The following is a 7,976-nucleotide window of genomic DNA, read 5'->3' on the forward strand; positions in this document are numbered from 1 at the left end:
GATCTCTGTAATGCTGTTACAGAACAAATGAACATAGAATCTCAGTGTGACATTCTATACCTTTGGGGGAGCGGCTGTAACCCCATAATCCTCATTTTCATATCATCGTGATCTTACATATAGAGCATGACTTGTAAGGTATCAGGGAAAGGATATGATCGGCTGAAACTCACTTCTCTACCTATAGATGTAGACCATTCATGCATATGAAGTCATGATAATTGTGCAGTGTGGTTGTCACTGTGCTGCAAGGTGGGGGAGTCAGCCAAATATTAGCTCCCCAGTGGCAACAGCAAGGAAAGTAACCAACACCCGGACAGGGTGTCAAACAACCCATCGACAGCCATTGCCCAGCAAGGGAGCTACAATGCAATGACTCACCTGCATGAGGACACCCCAGGGGAATTGCTCAGACTTGCTTGGAGAGACGCAGTGATGCTCACCTGACTCTGAAGGGGGGTGGGTGCAAAGCCATGAGGGAAGAAAGGACATGATAAAAGGAGAGACATTTGCCAGGCTTTATCTCTCTCTGCCACCTGCGTCTACAGACACCCCCACACCAAGCAACTGAAGCGCTGATGAAAGGGGAGAGCCTGGCTGAAAAGCCACCAGCCAGCCTGTGGTGAGAAGCATCTGAGTTTGTAAGGGTACTGAAAGGGTTAAGATCAGCTTAGAATTAAAAGCAATGAGGAGTCCGGTGGCACCTTAAGGACTAACAGATTTATTTGGGCATAAGCCTTCGTGGGTAAAAAGCCCACTTCTTCAGATGCATGGAGTGCAAATTGCAGATAGAGGCATAAATATAGATTGGAACATGAAGTGATGGGAGTTACCGTACAAGGGGAGAACCAGTGTTGAAGGCTAATTCAGTCAGGGTGGATGTGGTCCTCTCCCCATAATTGATGGGGAGGTGTCAATACCAAGAGAGGGAAAATTGCTTTTGTCGTGAGCCAGCTACTCCCAGTCCTTATTCAAGCTCAAATTAATGGTGTTAAGTTTGCAAATCAATTGTAACTCTGCAATTTCTCTTTGAAGTCTGTTTTTGAAGGTTTTTTGAATGGCTACTTTGAATTGTTGGGTGTGAATGTGTAAATGTGCTATTGACTATACAAGTCCCATATGGTCTCGTGATCTGGACTCTTGGTTTTCACCCAGGTGGCCTGGGTTCAATTCCCAGTGTGGGAACAATGCAGAGCTTTTGCTCAGAGGGGAGGCAGGAAATGAAAGGAATGGGAAGGGATCCTGCCAGCAGGGGAGTTGGACAGTGTTGGAAGGGGACCCCAGAAGTGGGGGTGGGGCAGTGGTCTGGGGGGAGATGAGGGAAGGATCCCAGCTCTGTGGGAAGTTGACATTCTGGAGAGCACAGGCCTGGCATGGGGGGTGGGAAGAGTGAGTGTGTCCCTCTAAACTCACCACCGGCAGGCTTGGAAGAATTACTTATTTGTTGGTAAATGTCAATTTCTGTGTAAACACACGACCCAATGGCAAAATCTTTCCATCGATAATCATCAAAACTAACAGATGGGCAAAGTAAGAAACATGTTGCTTGAGAACTTATCCTATTCTAATCCTCTAGGGTTCCCTTTTGCCTTAGGCACCACCACGTGGGCATTTCATATCCCTCCTCATTTTCACACAGACACACAATTTCCTTTGCACAGATCCATGAACAGCAAAACCTCCCTGTGTCTATTGTCTGAGCCAGGGCATTCGATTCCACTGAAACCTTCTCTCCTGCAATGGCAATGGTCAGACAGAGGGAATGCATCCACCTTCCCCCTGGCAGTGAGATATTCACTCTCCTCTTCATGCTGCTGTTGTTATTCCATGAGTCATCAAGGATGGAATAAAAAGCTGAGTTTACTCCAGGGTGAGGAAAGAAAGGAGCCACCAACGCCCTCAAAAATCTCAGTGCCCAGAGAAAACCTGCCTCTGTTATTGGACTCCCAGAGGTGCTGGCAATACAACGGGAAAAGGGACTGTCTGAATTGCCAAGGCAGGGAATGAACAATCTACAGCAACATCATTAACCACAAACACACTCTAATCATGCTCCAGCCAGTAGGGAAATGGGCAGGAATTCTTGCTGTTCAGCCATGGCCACACGTACAGAGCTGCACAGCAGTGAGTGTGCTGGGGAAGCTGGTCTGAGCAAACAATTTGTAATGACCCTTCAGTGAGAACAGAACCAGAGTGTAGAAAGGCCCCTGTGTTAAGTGGTTGTGGCTGAGGCCTTAGGTAGCTGGGCTAGAAAACCATGGGTGTCTTTCTGTGAAGGTTTGATCCTTGCCAGCTAGGCAAGGCTGGTGTGTGGTGTCTCCATGGCTGCACTTTCAGGGTCTGATCACAACAGTGCCACAGGGAGCCAAGCCTAGACATATTCAGAGGCTAAGGCCAGGTCAATGTTTCAAACAGTGAGTCTATGCTGCTGCAGCTCAGTAATGGAGATGCTCTGTGCCAGGGTTTCTCAAACGTCCTTTCACTGCAACCTCCTTCTGCCAAAATAACTTAATACGTAGCCCTGGAAAGAGGGACCAAGCCCCTCCACTTGGGGCGGGGGGGGGAGTGCCAAAGACTGAGCCCCAGTGGGGGGAGGGCAAAACCAAAGCCTGAGGGATTCAGCCCTGGGGGCTCAGACTTTTGGCTTCAGCCCCAGGACCCAACAAGTCTAATGCCAGCCCTGGTGACCCCATTAAAACAGGGTCACGACCCACTTTGCAGTCCTGACCCACAGCTTGAGAACCACTGCTCCATGCTGAGGGGGGAGAGTTTTCCTGTTGGTGTAGTCAATCCACTTCCCCAGGAGGTGGCAGCTCTGTCATGGGGAGAAGCTATATCAGTGGGGGTGCAAGCTGTGGTGTTTACCACATTTAAGAAGTTTAATCAAACCCCATTTTTAAAACCACCTGTGGTCTGGGAATGGCAAAGGAGCTCGATGAAGCAGGGTCTGTCCTTCAAAGTCCTGGAGATCACGATTCCATATTCCTGTTGTAATGGGGGTATAGCTCAGTGGTAGAGTGTTTGATTGCAGATCAAGTGGTCCTTTGTTCAAACCCAGGTGCCCTCGAAAAGAAAAGAAAAACATTTCCATTCTCCATTATGTTCAGGAGCTCCACCATACGAGGATGCTTGAAATGAATGTGAACACTCAACATTTTGCTGTCCAAATGCATAAAAACCTAGCAAACCTGTCCATCAGCTGAAATCAGTTCCAATCCTCTAAGTGTCTAGTTTATGTTTTCATCAATTAAACAAAGGTATCATTCCCTGAAGCAGAGCACAAGTTTGAAATACAGGCAGCATAGAGCTAATATTCATAATGTCAACTACAAAAAAACGATACACATCTAGAGATAGCATCATTATAATCAGCCAATCAGAACCTCTCCATAGACCCCTTACACGACCACTTCTCTGTAATATTGGCTGCAAATATAGAACAGTGGTCACAACGGTGAGCTATACAGTTACAGATTATGTCAATAACGTCACAGGAGATGACACGGCATCAGTGAGACTGATACTGGAATACTGCCTCCAGTTTTGGTGTCCTCGTTTGAAAAAGATGTTGTGAAATTGGAGCTGGGGCAGCAAAGAGCCACCTAATGTTCTGAGGGCTGGAGAAAAATGCCTTCTAGGGAGCTATTGAAAGAGCTCAACCTGTTTAGCTTATCAAAAGAAGATTGAAAGGTGACTTCATTGAAGTGTTGAAGTGCCTTAATGGAGAGAAAAGATTGGGTATTAAAGGGCTCTTGAATCGAGCAGAGAAAGGCATAACAAGACCCAATGGCTGGAAGGTGAAAAGAGACAAATTCATATTACAACTAAGGCACAAAAATTCAACAGCGAGGATGATTCACCACAGGAACAAGCTACCAAGGAAAGTGGTGGATTCTCCATCTCCTGATGTCATTTCATGAAGACTAGATGCCTTTCTGGAATGTGTTTGCCTCAAAAGTAGCTCTTGTGTCCTACAGGAGGCCTGTGATATGCAGGGGGTCAGATTAGATGCTCTAATGGTCTCTTCTGGCCATAAAGTCAACTAATTTCTGAAAAACTGAGTGTAGCACTGGGAGCAGCGTCTGAAGTTTCCCTGTCTAGCCGGCTTGCTGCCTAGAACGAACGCTCCTTGAGTGGGGTGATCCCCAGGGAGCAGCTCAAACCTGCAAAGTGCCTGGCCAGGGGCAGGACATTGGCACAGCAAGGGAGGGGTGTGGCAGTGACATCACAAAGGCCTTTGGCAGGACCTCAGCCTATTGGTCCAAGGTGGTGGGGAGGTGGTGACCTCACAGAGAGATGCTGACATCAGCCAGGCAGGACAGGGGCGAGGGGCCAGGGAAACCTCAGAGACCCCTGTGGCTTTGCTTCAGCAAGTCTCCTTCTCCAGGTCTCTCTTTGAGGACTGAGAGAGTATTCGGGTTCACGGACGTGAGCGCCAGGAGGAACCTCTTTCGAGTTTTCTCCTTCCCTTTCAGTGATTTTACTAGAAAACAGCCGTCCCTGTTTAGAAGGTAAGAGCCTCCTGGAGGTTTGAAACCTGTTCAGTCTGATCCATCTGGTGACAGTTGAATTCTAGGCATGGAAAACACGAGCTTAAGGAGGCAGAATTTTATTCTGCACCTGGGATTTTGTCCCTTAGAATCACTGGGGACATTGGGGTTTGTCCTTTTTGTTTCACCTTTTGTCCTTTCTCCTGTTCCCCTCTCAACACCAGGAGAGGGGTGTGTGTTGCGGGAGAGTGCTCAAAATGTGGGGCTGAAATAGTGCTCGGGCAGTGATCCCCACCAGTGACCTGGGCCATCCTTTGGGCTCTCTGGTGAGAACCCTCAGCCTCCCGTCCTCAGTCTGTACCCTGATTGGCTGAGCAGGGAGTTATTGACAGGGAGGAGACTCAGGTCCTTGTTCTCTTTTAAGACCAAGTAAATAAGTCAGAACCAGTTCTATGTTTGATGAATTTTGCTGCTTCTGGGCCCAAGCCGCCTACTCCTTGGGCACACTTGTTCCCCATTCACAGCGCCACCCCCTCTCCATTCACAGCGAGGTGCAGCATGAGGTTTCAGCTACCATACTCCCTCCCCCTCCCTTTCCTGTTGATAGCAGCCAAGGGAATGCTGGGAAATTTGGTTCTTTCCCTGCTCCAGGGCTGGCTCTATAGGCAGGGAGCTAACCAAGGAACTACAGCTCTCAGGGCTCCCTGTTGGTTCTCCGCTCCCAGGCTCGATCCCTGCCGGCTGCCGCCCCTGCAAATGGGCTGCTCCAAGCACCTGCTTGCTTTGCTGGTGCCTAGAGCCCTGACTCTGTGCCCCTGCCCGGAGCCTGCATCCAGCACCCAAACTCCATTCTAGAGCCTGCACCTGACTCCATCCCAGAGCGCAACCTCTCAACCATCCTACACCCCAATCCCCTGCCCCAATCCAGGGCCTGCACCCCAGACCTCCTCCCCCAACCCAAACTCCCTTGCAGAGCCTTAGGCAAGTGTGGGGAAGAGTTCGGGGGGGGGCAGGCTCTGAGTGGTCTGGGCACCACCAAAACTTCTACAAACCTGCTGCCACTGATACTTGGGGCGGGGTGAGGAGGCGAGCGGCGAGTCGGTGGATGGAGGGGGGCGCCATTTTCAGTATTTTAATGTTTGGTACTGCAGTGATCGACTGCTGTGTGCAGTAATATAGTGACCCCTGGGGGGTCCATACTCGGGGGGGGGTGAGGAGGTCAGCTGCGAGTCGGCGGATGGAGAGGGGCAAATCTCTCAGATTCAAAATCTGGGACAGTGTCTGTTGGTCCTTTTTGCTGCTTTTCTCTGGGCTGGGGGTTGTCCCAGTGCTGCACAGAGGGGGTTCCCACAGGAAGGTGCTTGCTCCTAACCCCCGAGGCCGTCAGTGTGTCGGCTCTTCTCTAGCCAGCCCACTTGCCAGATCTGATTGGCCTTGGTCGGGCTCCCAGCCCCTCTCCAAGGGGTGCAGCTGTCTGGAGGTGCTGCCTTCCTCAGTCCCACCTCATTCACTCCACAGGGCGACTGATTACAAAGTGGGGGGAAGATCTTATTCTACTTCTAGCAAAAAGACATTTTTCTATTACCTTAATTACACTACCTTAGGGGCCCCCTATAACATATTACCAAGGTTCAATACAAAGTCATAGGCAAGTTATACAAAAATGCGTAATGCAGAGATTTATCTACAACTGCACTGAGTGACTGCTGTGTGCAGTGATATAGTGACCCCCCCCCGGGTCTTTGAATGAGGCTTTATACTGGGGGGCAGGCGAGTCGGAGGCGAGCGGGTGGGCAAGTGGCAGGTGGGCACAGAGGGGAGCAGTGAGCCAGCAGGGGCTCAAGGGGCAGGGATGGGGGTTTCTGGCCGGGGAGGGAGGAGGTGAAAGGAGGCGCGTGGGGGGGGGGGGACTGACTAGGAGGAACGCAGCAGGCCAGCGGGGAGCTAGGGGTTGAAGAGGGGTGTGATGATGGGGTCGAGCGGGGAGGGGGCAGGTCCTATTTTACTGCTGTGATCTGGTCACCCTATGGGGGCCATTTCTTCCCCCTCCCCCCAACCTTCCTTTTCAGCCCACACCTGTTTCAGTGGGGCGGCGCTGGGGAAGGAGGGTTTGTTTCTTTGGGGCGGGCGGTGCTGGGGACATTGTTTCCACAGGGCTGGGCAGCACTGGGGAGGTGTTTCAAGGGGGCTGGGTGGCACAGCGGGGGGAGGCACTTTTATATTCTTGCTTTGAGTGCAAAAATAGCTAGTTACGGCTCTGGGACCCCCTATTGCGCTAGGTGCTGTACAATCCCTGGCCAACACTGGGACACCCAGGGGGTTCCCCTCAATCTCCCTGAGCCTCTGCAGCCCAACTTCTTCTAACTCCATCTGGATCACACACACACACACCCCGGCAAAAAAACAAACCAAACTGGGCGGGGCAGCTCCTGGGGGCGGGGCTTTGGCACAGATCAGGGGTGGGGCAGCTCCTGGGGGCGGGGCTCTGGCACAGAGCAGGGGCGGGGCAGCTCCTGGGGGCGGGGCTCTGGCACAGCCTAGAGGCGGGGCAGCTCCTGGGGGCGGGGCTCTGGCAGAGATGGGGCTAGTTCCCACCTCAGAAAGTCCTTGGCCCGGTGAGTGTGGCAGCTGCAGCCTGGGTTGGGCTTGAAGGAGCCAGGAAGGGGCTGGAGCAGTGGCCAGAGGCTGCAGGCACCAGGGGCCAGAGGGATCCCAGGGGCAGCCCTGGGGGGGCAGAAGAGAGACTCCACACACAGGTCCCAGAAGCTGAGGGTCTCGCAGCCCCTGGGGATCTGCTCTTGGGTGGGGTCTGGACAGCGATGGAGCCCCTGCCTCATGCTGCCTCAGGTGTAGTGTGAGAAACTGCTGCGTGTAGGAATTTGCTACTTATGGTGCACTGAGCATGCTCAGTAAATCTGCTGAAGCCACTTCCCTTCACCCTGCCCTTTCTCAGAATCAGATTCTGCAGATTGCTATTTACAGGGTGTCATAAATGTATAGCTACGGGCAGTGATGAGCTGCCAAAATGCTAACAACCGGTTCCCTCCTCCTCACCCCATGAGGGGTCATGCCCCCCCCCCCGGGACTCCTGCCCCTTCCAACCCCCCCATGTTCCTTGACAGCCCCCACCCCAGGACCCGTGCCCTATCCACCCCCTTCCCTGTCCCGACTGCCCCATCCAACCCCTTCTCTGATTCCTGATGGCACCCTGGGACCCCTACCCCATCCAACCACCCCTTCTCTCTGTCCCCTGACTGTCCCTGGAATCCCTACCCCTAACTGCCCCATTCAACCCCTTCTCCTTTCTGACTGCCTCCCCCCCGCTTGCCCCGTTCAATCCCCCTGTTCCCTGCCCTCTGACCGCTCTGACACTAATCCATTCCCCCCCACAACTCCCCTGCCCTCTATCCAACACTCCCTCCCTGTTCCCTTACCATCCTACCTGGACCCGGGGCCAACCCCGGTGGCAGGGCAGGCAGGAGCCGC

The 7,976-nt window shown here is 52.4% G+C and overlaps 1 non-coding gene across 1 annotated transcript; it reads left to right on the forward strand.

The window, feature by feature from the left end:
* Positions 1-2,995: 2,995 nt before the first annotated feature.
* Positions 2,996-3,067, forward strand: TRNAC-GCA. Its single transcript has one exon. It is a non-coding gene; the product is annotated as a tRNA-Cys (tRNA).
* Positions 3,068-7,976: the final 4,909 nt, after the last annotated feature.

Source organism: Mauremys mutica, unplaced genomic scaffold (genome assembly GCF_020497125.1).
Source record: "Mauremys mutica isolate MM-2020 ecotype Southern unplaced genomic scaffold, ASM2049712v1 001507F_np12_obj, whole genome shotgun sequence".
NCBI lineage: Eukaryota > Metazoa > Chordata > Testudines > Geoemydidae > Mauremys > Mauremys mutica.